We start from the raw sequence: 16696 nt of genomic DNA on the forward strand, positions 1-16696 counted from the left end.
GGTCTAGTATTAGTGTGGATTGACATAATTACGTTTAGTGTTACTTAAGAAAGAATGAACTCAGACCTCTTTCCAAACCACATTATTTTCCTCAGTTATTCATAGCGCCATGACTGTGTTTTTCAGTCATTTTATGCACAATTTCAAGTTTCTATGACACGGAGCCCTCTGACTGTGAAAATAAGGATTCAGACAGAAGCTACTAATCTAGTATAGCACAAGCGTAAATAATGTTACATACCAGTCCCTCAGTCAGGGGTAGCGCCCTCTGCTGCCTAGCATCATCCGACTGGGAAGAGGGAAAGGAGAGGGTCAGTCAGTATTCATGCTGTTTTGGGCTTAGATTATGTCTTAAGCAATGCACTGATACATTAATGCAGAGAATTACATATATTTGCGAGCACATGAGCAACATAAATGCCCTCTGTTTGCCATCTGCAGTCACAATCCAGAAAAAGTCACACATATTATGCCTAAATTCTAAATTCAAAGTCACAGTTACATTTAGACAAAAACAAATTGTGATGGTACAGGTCTCAACCTCATAAAATTGAGGTTTTGTTTTTATATGTGTGTGTTTTTTGGGTATAAATATTGTTTTGTCTTCATCCAGTCCATTTGCTTTTCTGCTGTCGCTGCATGGTATAATGTGTTCTCGATTCCCACAAATTACTCGCTTAATATTTTCAGCTCAATTATAAACACAAGTGACCTTGGTGGGAACAGGCAAACATGACTAAACTAAACCAAATGTATCCTATGAAAAGATGCTGGTTGTGGGTATTAGTTAGTTCTCGCCACATTTGAAGCTTATAATTGAGTATGCTGTAATTACATTACAAATAACTGCTGCAGAAAAGCACATATGTGGCACAGAGACTCCCATATGAACCAGAATTCCCAACTATTCAGTCTTTCATGTGTGAGCAAAAATCATCCTCTCAACTTGTGCAGCTGTTGAAGCCGTTGTCCAGATGAGGATGATTACTTTGGACAGAACATGAGGACTGTCCACAGAAAAATGTTAACCACAAGTTTAAAGTATAACAGCCGGTAGCCACATGAAAAGCCAAAATAAAGCTGAAAGAGTTTGTTCCACCGAGGGTATATTTTTGGTGCGGTGGCATTATGGCTGTAAAAACCATTACAATGAGACTTTGTTTCTTTTTCAGAAATTATATGTCTCTTCGGGTCCCTAGGTTAAGGAAAAGTTAGACGCTGGACACGTCTCCTTTCACCCTGAAATACACTTGACCACCATTATCGTCACAGCTGCCGCTTTCTGAGTCCGAGTGAACGTACATTCCATGAAAGTTGTGGCTTCCTCTGGCCATGCTACTGTGTAAACAGTAACCACACTGTGTCTTTGTTACTGGAAAGAAAAGACTGAACACATATCCTTTTAAAGATGTTCTTATTTAAATTAACTCCAAACATAGCAAAAGAAATATTAGTCAAAAGATACATCAGTTTTTATTCTTAATGTTAAGTAAATATAGTTTATGTTAAAAAGTTTGATAAATAATTCCACTATTTTGTTGATTGTCTGTGATTTTCTATCAGTGTTTATCCAATAATAAAATGTGACTCTTTCATATCAGCATATTAAATCACAACATTTATAAACATATATATAAAGATTTATATTTATAGCAGCTTTCCACAGTCAGAAACTGCATTGTAGCTTTCTTGAAAATGTGGAAAATCTTGATTCTCCATGTAAGAATAGAGGACTGTCTAGTTTACACACAAACTGAACCAGACTCACAGGCTTCAATTTCACCTGTACTATAGACAGAATAGCTGGTTTGTACATAATAAACACCCTTGTCACCACTGATCTTCCCTAACTATCACATCCATTTGAAACGCTCCTCTTACCTGTGCGTCTGCGGTCTGTCCACTGACACAGAGCTCTCCATGAGTTGCTCCTGAGCAGTCAAGAGCGTGTGACAGCAGGCTCGCCTGCAGGCAGAGCGCACACAGCCAGATAGTAAGCCCCATGATCCAGGCAGGAACTAGAGTGTTCCCAGCCCCTGTCAGCTCACTGCTTTATACTCTCGGCTCTGCTAATGGGGAACAGATGCAGGGGAACAAGAGGCCATGCCAGCTTCACGCAGACAAACAGCCCACCACAAGCCTGTGCTCTGGGCCAGCCAGTGGCCTGCGGTACTGCAGAAACATGTCAGACATCTTGAGGAGCCTCCCCCTACCCTTCTACCCCAACCCAAGGAGCACTATGAAGGCCATTTTCCACTTATGTCTGCACTGTAATTCCTGCCAAAGTGTGTGCGCTTCTGTGTGAGTGAGTGAGTGAGAACGAGCAAAGAGAGTGAAGAGAGACAGAGGAAACTTCTGCTGTCAAACTTCTGTGCATTACAAATGAAAAATTGGTGGTTTTGTTCTTGTAATGTCTTTAAGAAATGCCATATTATGCAGTAAATTTGTCTTCGGCTCTGTGAAGATGAAGCTGTTTCCTTACGCTTTCAAAATGTATACGTACAGCAGCTGTTTATATGGTTCTTCTCACATCCAAACACTCCACTGAGCCTTTTAGAATTACAGTAATTATTTCTCAGTAGACTTCTTAGTAGAATTATACAAAGGCTATCAACACTGTCAATCCATCTTTCATCCTACAGACGGTTGTTCTCTGTATTAGGCTTCTGACACTGCATTCTCAGACAGATACAAATCCTGATAAATATATTATGGTTTCATTTTTCAAAGGAAAAACTTTGTGAAACAGTTGAAAATAGGAAGAATCTTGTTGTTTTCTCACTCATTTTCCCTTTAAATCTGTTTTACATTATCTGGCAAGCATGCTGGGGGAGGTTAATATACCGATGTGGAAGTTTATGTGGCCTTTAAAACATAGCAGGCCATAAAGAATGCATCTCCTGATGGGACAAGTTGTACATGAATAGGCAGCCTGTCTTAAGGTGTATTACAAGACGGAAAGAGTGAGTGGGAGAGAGTGGGAGAGAGGAGAATCCAGTCTAATGTCTTTGAGCCTGCGGCGCTTGGTCACAGAGGAGACGTCTCCCACCAGGGTTGGAAATATGTGGTGCTGTGAAAATGTGAAGAATTTGTACATTTAATACTTAATTTCTGGTCAGAGACAAGTCTGTATAGCATGTTCAACCATGTTCCCTTTCTGGTGCACATCAGAAAATGATGTCTCACTGAACTAACATTAAAAAAAAAAGCAGCTGTAATGTCTGTCAGTTTGAGTGAGGAGAATATGAAATGGCTATTCATCTTCATTCACATCTCCCAAATGATGTGCTTCCTGAAATATGCTCGACACTCTGTAGGAAGTGTTGTTGCAAACGTCTCCCTAGAGGCTGAGTGAGACCACCGGCTAGATCGCTGCAGACTAATGATGTGAATTGATGAAGGGAATGTTTAGTCAGAAGACAAGACAGAGAAGAGTGAAAAATGAGCCTCAACTAGCCAGTTTTACTTGGCAAGCAATCCAAAAAATGGACTTATGCCTGGAAGTGGATAAATATGTCAAAAACTATGCTGGACAAACTGAGTAGTCCATGTCAGTCTACTGCTTCTTGAGAATACATCAACTTTTGTGACTTAACCATTTACCGGGTAAGTGACTATTTTGGGTAATTCCCACACACATTACAAGACAGTGACGGCAACAGTTACAGTGAGGCAACAATCTCAGGTCCAATGTGGACTACAGGGTCTGTAAGGTCCACCTCTGCATGAACAGTGAGGTTACCTACTTTGTTAGGTACCATGAAGTAATGGTACTAATGTAAGGAACGATGTTCAAAGGGATAATGTGTATGTTGACAGGTGTCTGGATCAGAACTTATACTGTTGTTAAGCTCTAAAAGTGATGTTCTAATGTTCTAAAATACACGCTCCTTCCTCCTTACATGTGTTTTTGTTGTAATTTTATATTTACTTCTTGTACCTTTTTTTTTTTTTTTTTGCTATTTGCGGGCAAGGAACCAAATATGGTAACTTTATTAACCTTGATTTTCTACATGAAATTAAAAAAAAAAAATGGAAACATTTCACAAAAGTAATAAAGTCTTGTCATGTCCTCCAATAACACACTAAGGTTGAAAATTTGAATTCCAGAGTATTTCTATGAGTGTCCCATAAAGGGTTAATGTAGAAATAACTCAGGGTAAAATATACATCAACGTCATTTACCAGGGTTCCATAAAAACACAGACAGTCCTTCATAACTGTCCAAATGTCCATGTTCTTCACTCTTGACCTTAAGTTTGCAGTAACTTTTTAATGACTCTCAAGGAGATAACATTATCTGATTACAATCCAGAGTCATTGTGAGTCTGCCCACCCCTGCCTCCCCATAGGAGGTGTCATTCATCATCTGCTCTGCTTTCAGCTGCTGTCAATGTTTCTGAATATGATTCTGTATGGCTAGCAGTTGTTAACCTTGTGAAAAAAAACACATTTTTTTCTCCACTGCACGCTACCTGGTCTGACCAGAGATGAGGAGACAGGTAATTTGCAACCCACAATACTTGTACAAGTGTGTACTTTATGTGTGGGCAAGCAGCAAAGCTGTTTGGCAGGGGCATGGCAGATGAGAGAAAACAGGAAATGTGACATAGGAAACAACATCTGGATTAGGAGATGTGACTCATAAAATAATGGATGTTTTGTCTGTTTCACTGCAGCTTTAGTTAATTTAACAGTTAAAGGGATGGTGTACTCAAATCCCAGAGAAACACATTTTCTTGAAAAAGTCCAGTCAAATTGTTTTATTTTTCCAGTTTTTGAGATCCTGTCTCTTGTTTCTACTGACACATTGCAGCTGAATTGAATTATGTTTGTTGGTGCATGAAGCAAAGGCCCTACATTGCTTACGTGAGTGAATTTTCATTATGTTTCGAGGCCATACACATGAACAAACATACACATTGTATTTGGTCAAAATGGGACGTTTACAGATATTTTCTACTGTGCAATTGTGACAGAAAAGAAAACCTCCATTTGTGAAAAGGATCAGGCATGAACAGTGCATGGATTACCTGCCTACTGTCCATGTCCATTTATGTACACACAGTAGACATCAGTTTGGTGTTTGACTGAATATCTAGATCCTAGTAATTCTTCTTGTTTCTAGTATAACAATGTTCTGTTTTCTTGATCTCTGAATGCCATATTCTAAAACACAGGTGTCAAACATGTGGCCCGGGGGCCAAATCTGGCCCGCCAAAGGGTCCAATCTGGCCCACGGGATGAATTTGTGAAAAATTGCAAAAATTACACTGAAGATATTAACAGTCAATGGTGTCAAAATCATTTTAATTCAAGTTCCACATACAGACACATACAGTCCAATTGGATTTCAAGTGGGTCAGACCAATAAAATATTATCATAATAACCTATAAATAATGACAACCCCAAATTTTCTCTTTGTTTGTTGGTGTAAAAAAGTAAAATTACATGAAAATGTTTACATTACCAAACTATACTTTTACAAAAAATGTGAATAACCTGAACAAATATGAACAAACGGAAATGTCTTAAGAAAAGTAAATGCAATTGTACCAATATTCTGCCTGTTACTAAATGTTTTTTTGCAATTGTAATGCACATGTGTAAATGATAAACTGATAAACCGAGGTATAATATTGTTAAAATTGCGCTTGTTTTTCTTAAAACAATTCAAGTTGTTCATGTTATTCAGATTTTTAAGGAAACTTTGTAGACTTAAACCTGATCACAATAGAATTTTACTTTTTTTACTGTTATTATTTTACTGGTCTGGCCCACTGGAGATCAAATCGGGCTGAATGTGGCCCCTGAACTAAAATGAGTTTGACACCCCTGTTCTAAAACATACAGGAATCTTATTCATAATGTCAGTCTCATACTGCCCCCAAGTGACTAAGTTAGAGTAAGATTTCACTTTTTCCATCGTAGCAGAGAAGGAAATCTGAATATGCATCTTGGTTAGATTTAGGGAAAAGGGGCCAAGGGAGGGCTAAAATAAGAAAAGCAAAAAGAGGGCAGTGTAATCTCTCCAACTAACTGTTGCTAAAGTTTTTGCTGTTTAACACTTTTATGCCTTTCAACATCTTTTCATGCAATGTTGTATAAACTTATGTAGTTGTAATCAACAGAAACTATATGGTTTTGCATCAGTTTATGTACATTTTCACTACTGTAAAAGTTGCATTTCTATACCTGTTCTTTTAATTGTCGTACATCATGTTGGTGCTAGTTTTGACCCAGTTGTTATAGATTTTGAGACAATTGCACTGAATGAATGTTGAGCAGATTTACATACACAATAACATTTTGCTATCATTCAGAATATAATAATATTCTGGATTTTTCAAACAACATATTTCATTTTGATATTCTGAATTTTTCCAAATGGAGCATTTTCCGATGAAAGGATCAGCTGATATTATTTGATCTTTATGAGGAGTCGGTGGACATGGATACAGCGCTTTCTGAAAATGAATCTAATTTGCAGGTTTTACTGCAGGATGTGGCACACAGCCTGTTCATGCTCAGCTGGTGTAAAGACGAAATACTCTGTGGTAGAAATGGATGCTGCAAGGAAATGTCCTCATTTCTGGTCGGAAGTAGATACACCTACTGTTAAACATTAAGGAAGAGGGCATCAATAGGTTTTTGGATATGAGCAAATCTGACTGAGGCTGAGAACAAGCATATGTAAACAGCTTATTAGGAGTATGGTCTTTTTCAGAAGAAGGGCAAAAACCATAATATTTTTTGCATTTCAATCATAAACATTGTGTCTGTGTGTGTATCCACTGTAACTCATGAAGACTTGTATCATTATTTATGATGTTTTATACAGGTTTGGTATATTTACAAAGCAAATATCTTAAGGAAATCACATTTGCTGTGTCTAGTTTAAGAATGTCGTATTGAAACCAGTTTCGTCAATTGCAAGAAATTCATTTTCATCCCTCTTGGATGCATTTCGTTCCCATTGCTCTGTGTCAGGTCTGGCTGAGAGCCCCCCTTCTGATTGCAAATCAATACTCCTTTGAAACACACTGTCGTTTTCTGTGTGACTGCTTTGGTAACAGCTGTGTGAAAGGTGCTTGGAGAGAGAAAGCAGCAGCGCTTTTAAGCCTCTCAAGTGGAAACAGTGGAGGAAGACAAGGACAAGGTTGAGTAAAAACAGCTCTGCCAAACTACCATTTGTATATTTGTCATTGAAAAGGACAGATCACAGCCTGGGCTTAAATTTCACTTTCCATTTATGTAGCATTAGTATGCTCACACAGTGGGAGAATCTGACTCAAGTCCTAAATATATCATCAGTTGCCAATATCATTTGTCTTTAATGTAACATCTGTAGCCATGATGCCCCCCATGGTATTTAACTGAATAGAAAGGTGGTCTCTAATCACAGCTTTCATTTTCCTGCACCACACAGATGAAATACTGCTTTAATTCAAATGCAGGCCTTTTGATGTCTCCAGATTGCTGTAACTTATCAATTTAGACATCAATGCTCCTACAAGGCTAACATTCATCCTCTACAAAATCAATTAAATCATAAGTCACCGTGGCTACAGAGATATGATGTGTTTGGTGACTAAAAATAAACAGAGAAAAGCTTGCTAAATATATGCAGAAAACAGGCCAAGCACAAGCTGAAATGTTACTTTAGAAATAAAAAATAATGTGCAGTTTAATCAGGCAATTGTTGTTTTACTGGCCATGTATAAAATATGAGTTATAGGGCTTCACTTCAGGATGAGTTATTGTAATTAAGTTTTTGACTGACATTTATGTATCAACACTGTGAAGTGTTTATACATTGTGCAGTTACTCTTTAAAAGTCAGTGCCTTCGAGAAAACATGAACATACCTCTACCATAAAAGGACCTACTGCAATCGATATTGTATCGTATAAAAAAAAACAATAAAAAGTTTAAAAAAAAAACAAAAAAAACAGTGCTAATTAATCCCGGTACATTTAGTTAGGATCACATACACTGATGTCTCCTTCAGCCTGAATACCAAATGATATCACGAGACAGTGTCAGACAAAGTGCAGGTCACGGCCTTTCACTACCTCTCATTTGTATCTCATCTTCTCTCCACTCCGGTTGCTATGGCAGCAACGAGTTGGACTCAAACAATGCCACCGAGGGTTGAGGAGAGGAGAGCAGACCATATCTGTATCTGGGTGAGCCAAGGTGTGGACTGGATTGTACAGCTCTCACAAATGCACTATTCTGTACTGCGCAATATATAACAATTACATAACCGTCTTCATTACTGTCTAGAACGGACAATGATTCTGACAGATGTTCAAAGCAGTACAGATCTTTTGCAAACAGTTCTTGGTATTCATGTACATCTGTTGCACATTCTATAACTGGTGCTTTTATTACAACTAAAATGACTCTTCTCTTCTATTTGTATTAGCACTCAAACATATACTTATGTTAATTTATGTACATATCTTTAAACTGCCAAATGCACGAAGGTCAAATGGGATCAGTATTCATAAGCTGATGGTTTTTGTCAACAAGAGTTGCTAAATCTCAACCCTATTATAGAAATATCACAGAGAGCAGCAGTATTAAACAAAAAAGCACCTCATTTGTAAACAGCTGTGTCCAAATTTGGCTGGAGAAAACTATTGGCAAGCACAGCAAGAAATGGAGTGGCTGGCAAATTTACTCTCACTCATCCACATTTGTGAAATAAACAGAGGATAGGGGGAGGTTAGCGGGCTTCTCTGCTGTGTGACTAATATAGTCTGGAAGGAGATTGACCAGACTGTCAATATGTTGTGGTTTCTAAACACAGGAAGGGAAAAGAATTAGTTAGGGGCTATTGGAGCCTGAAGAAATTTTTTGATTTATGAAGGCTTTGCCACTGTAAATGTTCATGACAAATAGAGTTAAAGAGGATCTGGCCAGCTTCCCTGCAGTAAACCTCCCGACATCCAGACAGTTAGACTTTATTTTTTGCTTTCATTTAGAAAAAAAAGAAAAAGCGTTAGTCTTAAATGAGCGTTTGGTATGAAAGTATTTTGCAGCACCTGAACATAGTGGCTCCAGTGATCCGACTGCATGCAACCATAGAAGGAACCACCCCTGAGTTATGTATAGTAAAGGTTTTCAGCAGTTGTTTTCCATTATGAGTGAGATTTTCCTCTGCCCTTGTTGTAACTCATTACTCAAGTCAGAGAACAATTAGCACATCTTTATTAGCTGTAACATGGGAAATGGCTCCGTGGCTTCCTTCAACCACTAACCACCACAGGGATTAGAAAAATGTACAGTCGTGGAAAAAAATATTAGACCACCCTTGTTTTCTTCAATTTCTTGTTCATGTTAATGCCTGGTAGAACTAAAGGTACGTTTGTTTGGACAAATGTAACGATAGCAATAAAAACAGCTCATAAGAGTTTAATTTCAGAGCTGATATCAATAGCTGTGGCATTGTACTGCCAAAAACAGTGCTTTTAGGCATTCCATGTTTTCTATTCTGTCTGTTTTAGTCACATGATACACACAGGAGTTAGTACTTGATTGCATAACCATTGTTTTTAATGACTTTTGATGGTCTAATCATTTTTTCCGTGACTGTATTTATCCAACTTAAAAATACCAAGTCCACACATGCATTTAGTGAATTTAAAGATGTTGCTTATAAATAAACTTGTGTCACTCTCTCCCCATATGGTCGGAGACATATTGTTTCCTCTACTGAGAATAACGTCACAATGCATGGAGTGACTCAGTATGTTTGTTTGGTATTTGTGATGCTTTGCTTCCGAGCCTGGAATGGCCACTTATGGGCAATTAGTCATGCTGAGTAGGCAGAGGCTTCACCTCCACCTCATCAGTGATAAACACTACGAAATGTATGTTTAAATGGAATAAGCTGAGTAACTGAGAGAAGCCAATGGTCTTGAGAAAATATGAGAAATGTATTACTCATTCCAGCTTCATGAGAGAGACAGCAGAAGGAGTTACATACACATTATTGTGGGATTAAAATCAAGACCTTTAATCCAAAATCAATACTCTGACCCAGAGGTCTGTGGTATCGCAGGCTTTTAATGTAAATAAATCATTTGACTTTATTATGTTCTAATGATGGAGAAACAAGAGGCTGTGGTTTGTGGGTTTGTTGCACATACTATGACTGTTTCATTTACACAATCATTTACAGTTATGGGGTTAATTAGAGTTAACTGTATTCATGGTTGCCAGTCTTTCTCACTATTTGTCCGTACATATACCTTACAAAGTCTTCTACTGCCAGCTACAGGAGACAAGGTCAACAGGTGAACATGTCCTTCAGCTGTTAATCTGTCACTGTCACCATGAAGACAAGGGGAAGGATGAACGGTTTTACACCATGACCTGACCTGTTGTACAGTTCATGTCAAGGAAACCAACATCCAGTTGTTTTATTACTGATATTTTCCACCAACATTCTCAGGAGCTTATATCACCAGCGATTCATTTATCTGGGTAAAAGAATTGTTTGTAATCTTTGTGGTTTTCCACTGGACCTCAAAGTTCCAGAAGATTTATTCAAATCAGGATCAGTCGTTTTGAATCACCAACTAGAAGTCCCGCTGAACTGACTTTGAGCGCATTTCGCATATGTTCGATGAGGTGGATTTTTCAAAAGTCAAAGTTCCTGTTAATTTTTTGTTTTTTGTTTTTTTTTTGTGGTGGAAAAGGGGCTACTCTTCAAATTGAATATAAAGTTGAATATAACAACCTTTTTGCTTTAGTCACCTTTCACTGATGTATCTACTCTACTAACACTGTTGGTTCTGGTTATTCATTGTTATTTCATGAAAAAGAAAGTAAAAAATGTAAATAAAATCCATCACACTGGAATGCAAACATTCTTTATGCCTGAGTTACATCATATTTTTCATCATTTTCATCAGCAGCAGTGATGTCAACTCCCATGATCCTATGCTAAATAACAACATGATCTATATCTTTTATTACTGATTTGTTTGAGACAGAAATTACACTCTGCACATTTATTTAATTAACCCATAAAGACCCAAACATCCTCCATCTACCAACATCATTTACTGATATAAACTGTTTCATCCCTGTTGATCCACTTATCCATGTAAATGCAGTTTGTCATATTTTCTTGGTCATCAGATATGACCCACTTGAACATTCAGAGGCTCTGTAGTTACCGTGGAAACACTGTCATATTCTACAATATTGATTCACCAGTGAAACCCATGGAGTTTGATAAAAGAAAGTGGATGGAGACACTTGTTTTATGCTCATTTAATGATAAATTTGGCTGAAAAAGTCACTTTTTTCTTCAGTTTTCTCTATTTTTGATATAGTAATCCTCAACTTTACTCTGAGCTTTTATGAACATCTACATGATTAGTAAATTAAATGTAGAAAAATACCTGATTTTCACAGAAAAAATCACAAAATATAGAAGATAATATTACAATAAATGGTGATAAATCACTTAAGGATGGTTAAATATAGAGAAAAATTAATTTGGGAACTGCCACAAATGTCACACTGGGTCCTTATGGTTAATGTCAGTTGCGGCTTTTCCATTAGACATCTGCGCAAAACTTTACCGATATTTACTAAATGTAAAAAGAACACAAGTGTGTAAAGTCGGTTTTTCAATTAAATCACAAATGCAATGATTTGTTTATTTATAATCATGAGATGACATGAGAAGTCATTCCATAAACATGGCGACAAACTTAGATATCGTGGGATTTACAGATATATTCGTTATTAGTGTATATTACCCCTCCATTCTGTACTAAATTAAACAATGATTTCCTGTGTTCACACATACTGCGCCATGTTTCTTTTAAAACTCTTCTTCTTTGCTTTTCCGTCAACGTCTGTCAACATCTGTTTTTTTTTTTTTTTTTTTATTCATGTGACTCTAGTTGCTAGATAAAGGTCTTTCCATTGCAGTTTTGCCCGAAAAACCACCTCTTGCCAATGCTAAAGCTTTTAATAAAAAAACTAGTGTTTTGGCAAAATTGTCATTTTTTGTTAGGTAAATCTTTATGAGCAAGTTATATTTGTACATATTAAGGGTCAGTGGAAAAGCAACAAGTATCTACTACTGTTAATCTCAGGTTACAATTTGTGGAAAGCAAGGCAAGTGAGATTATAGTAAAACTAAAACGAAGATGTCAGAGCATTCATATTCTCATCCGTCCCACTGCTGGGGAACACATGTCTGGAAAGCTTCAGTTATCTGTCAGGGGTTATTTTACACATTTAATGTCTGCTACCTCAAATGTCTGTTTCTCAGAGGAAGTGGTGCAACCTGGAAAAGCTTCCCCCTTCAGAGACTCACCAGAAAAAGGAAAATAAACAGGAGCCGCATTACCAGTCATAACACGGACTCTGGATTATGTATGTGGGTCGATATAGATCACGGAAGAATGACTCAATGTTTGGTGATGCAGATGCAAAAGCCTGGGAATGCACATAAACACGGACCCATCAATCTGCTTTTATTATGACGAGTTAAAAGTATGTACTCTACAGTTAAAATAGTATGACAACATAGAAATAATAAATATAAAAAATGGAAACATGAGAAATTTAGGGTTTTGATTGTTTTTGGACCAATATTACAAAAACAGCTCATAGTGTAAAAATGATAATAATTTGCACAATATATACAGATTACTTTGTGTATGCTGTGTCACTACATTTTCCTAAGGGTTCACATTTGAAAAGTCAGTGTTTTCAGCCTGAGAACCACATAGCAATAATACAGTAGCCACATGTAGCTCCAATTTGTTGCCTGTCTATAACATTCATTGCAAGTTTCACAATGTAAACATCAATGAATCAGTTTTAGTGGCTGCTAACTTAGTTGTGATTCATAGATATAACATATAACCCCACGGTCTGACATTTGGTTGAAGGACAACATCATATAGTGTGCAGCGAAGCACTCAGAGCAAAGGGATCGGAAATGCCAACATTCAGCCTTTGGAGCCATAATCTGTCTCCAAACACACAAGAGTACTGAATGTCACCACAGACACACTATGTACATACCCCCACACACACTGCAACACTGTAGCTCCAATTACAGGCAGCATGTGACAGGGATAGAAGGACCAGAATGCTTTGCTCTATTTAGTTACTCTACATATTCCACTTTAGTAATCATAGCTCCCTGGAAAGCTTTGAGGGCTCCCATGCTGGGAAAAGCTGTCAGGCTTTCTGGATGTATGTTAAAGCCTCCCAGTCGGACTTGCTGATTGGATTTTCACACAGTGGCTACTACTGAACATGGCTGCATAAATATTTCCCTCAGTTCCCACCTGCTGGCCAGATGGAATTATCAACCCGTGCAAAGTCACATACCCTTATCCCTTGAACGGAAATGTTAAGAATTTCCATTGAATGCGAGCCTTTTGAAAATATGAAAAAAGTTAGTGAGGTAAGCCACAGAATGTCAGAGTATGTGTTGTTGAAAATTAATTTTTATACAGAAAAATGCACCAGACCGTGCAGACGCCCTCTCATAAGATATACAGACGTGTGACAAATTAAAGGAAAAACCAACAGAAAGTGGCATGGCCTTCGATTTACTGCATGTCATTCTCCTACTCTCGCTCCCACATTTCCTGCTTTTTTCCATTTTCCCTGTCAAATAAAAGGAAACCACATGAGAAAAAAAACCTAAAAACAGTCCAGTGTCTCTTGGCATTGATTGTACAAGTCTGTGAACTCCAGGAGAGATCCAAAGATATTCCATTTTTTTTTTTTTTTTTTTTATAATGGTGCTGTTCAGCTGAGTTGAAATCTGCTGATTGTGAAGGCTACAGTATATGATTCACATTCTCATTTTCATCAAAAATTCAGTGAGCATTCATGCCCTGTGGACAAGGCCACTCCCATTAGGATTTTCCTTCGATTTGTCTACAAAAGGTCAGTATATCGAACTCAGATCTGCAGCTGTGAATGCATACTGCAAGTGACTCAGCAGCAGCGCGTAAATACCAGTATTACTACAGCATGAAGCCTTTAATGCGCTTTGCCTAAACATATATAGATGTAGCGGTTGACTTAAAGTTGCAAAAATGTGCTTGTGACCAAGACTGCTGACATGGATCCCGAGCATGACCCCCCCACCCCCATCAAACCCTCTGTTATTTTAATGAAAATACTCAGTGACGCGCAATAGAAGACGAGGATTGCAGTGGGACCGTGCACGCATTGCAGAGCTCCTGCCATTTCAATTCTGTCATGTTGCTCTTTTCCGTCCTGTGCCTCTTGTTCATCTAATTAATCTGTGTTTGGCAAATTAACCATAACATTACAGTTTCCTGCCTTAATGCAACATCCATGCTCCACAGCTGTTGTTCATTTACAGTAAACCTCATTAGAGTGCCAGCATCCACTATCTACTGGTTCTGATGATGAGAAATTTTGGAATAATGGTAGGTAGAATTTTTGATTTCTGTTTTATCCTCAGAGGCTTTGCTAATATATGGTGGTATATGGTGGTATGGTGGTGGCCAGATCTTGATGTCATTTACAGCTCTAGGCTTCTGTCCCGGCCTTAGGTATTGTAAAGGACCCTACTGGTCACCCTGGCGCTGGTCTTTTTGTTCTTCTTCCATCCGGCAGACACTATCATTCTATCAAATGTTTTATCTCTCGGTCTGCCAACAGTTTCTTTCCCAGTGCTGTGTGCAGCCTTAACAACTCCATATCACATACTTAACAATGAATGGTATATGTTTTATTTTTGTATTTGTGTATAAATAACACACTTTATATTCATGCACTTTGTCCAAGTGAGTGTCGGTTAATCTACGGGGGCGCCTGTCTTTTTATTACTCTTATTCGTGTAATTTTTCATTGTTTTTTACTTTGTACTGTCCTTTATGTATTTTTATGCCGAGCTCTTGCAACTCATTTTCCAATGCAGTTTTTCTGCAAATGGCAAATAAACTGATTCTGTATTGCCTTTGACTTGTGCAGCCCACCAATAGAATGACAGGATTCCCCCCATCTGTCCCAGCAGAATTCATGCACCTGAATAAGGTTTGGTGTTTCACCTCAGCTAAAAACTGTTCCAGTGGATTAAGGTCAAGGTTTTATTGCTTTTTTTTTGTTTGTTTTAACCTTTTGTTGTTACCATTTTACAGTTACACTTGAAGGGGTTATATGCAGTATTGATATTCCAAACTCTCAACAGTAAGGGGACCACCAAAACCACCAAAGAAACAACACACTGAATAAAGTAAGTCACAAATAATGGCATTATCAAGTTTTTTCTTTAAACTAAAACTCATAGCTGGTGACATTCACACAAAATAACACTGTGTCATAATCTTCATGTGCTGATAGTTTACATTATAGCTCTGTTAGCTTAGCTGTGCTTTTAGACAGAAAACAGCCACAGTAAAACCATAAAACACCTCCATTTTCTCTTCGGTTTGGGATGTCAGTAGCTGCACTAAAGATCTTTTTGGACATGTCCAGAATAGGTCAGAACTGTCACAATTTAGTCTTTAACAAACAGCAACTTAGCAAAGAAAATAACATCACATAATAACTTTATACCTTCATAAGCCTTATAATGAAACACTCATATGTGTAGAAGAAACAGTGCAATTTCAGCATCAAACTCCATTCTTTTCATTTAGAGCTGTGTCCAGTGGTGAAAACAACAACAGGTGTTCTTGCTTTTATCATTTTATCACTTTCTTTGACTCTAAAATTTGTTTCTGAGTGGTTCTCATCAAACTCATCCCTTTCTGACACTTTGGTCAAAGGTCTTGAGGTGTTTGTTTTCTTCACCATGGGAGTTCGGCAGAGTGACTCACTACTCCCTCTAGTGGCCACAAAAATAAGAGGGGCCATAGGTGTAATATGTTTTCAGGTCACATATACAGTCCAGTACTGGGGTATCTTTGGTATAACTTCTGAGCTCTGTATCCTAAACACTAATGATAATTTTAGGTAAATTTTTTTTAAATATTTGAAAGTAGAAATACCGTATATTGCCCCTACTCTGTCGTGCTGAAAAAGCCATTCCTGAGGATCTAAGATTATGTTTCCACATTAGTCTTCTTCTTTACGATGCCATCAGTTTTGCACTGGTCCGTCTTGCCTGTGAAACAACCCCCCAACATGTTGCTGATGATGCTGGTTTTTGCAGTAGCAGTTGCTCCTTGGGGAACAGCCATTCAGGTTATGATGATACAGCACGCTTCTTCTTACTGTAGATGCAGATATTTTTGGACCAGTTACCTCCACCAGTTTCACCAGCTCCTTGAGTGTTGTCTGGGGATGTGTTTACATCTGTTGCACTATATAGTTTACTCATAATTTGGAGTCAGGACAGGGCTATACTAATGATCATATAGAGTAACATAATTCCTCTAGATTGCTATTCATGAAAAACCAGGCTTGAGTAAGTTTATCCATTTTTCTAAGTTTCTTAAGTTATTGCAACAATTTATAGAGGATTTTAGGCTCTTTAAAAAGAGACAGTGATCTATGTTGGCTTTTACTCAAGGTCTGACCTCAACTGCATATTTAACAAATCTACAATGTAGAGACAAACATTAGCAATGTAGTCGAACAGATTAACCATGTTCTACTGCAGGATGACATGTCAGACATGACCTGACAAGTGTTATATCTCTAAGCTAGTCACTGGACC

Source organism: Sphaeramia orbicularis, chromosome 20 (assembly GCF_902148855.1).
Source record: "Sphaeramia orbicularis chromosome 20, fSphaOr1.1, whole genome shotgun sequence".
NCBI classification, from domain to species: domain Eukaryota; kingdom Metazoa; phylum Chordata; class Actinopteri; order Kurtiformes; family Apogonidae; genus Sphaeramia; species Sphaeramia orbicularis.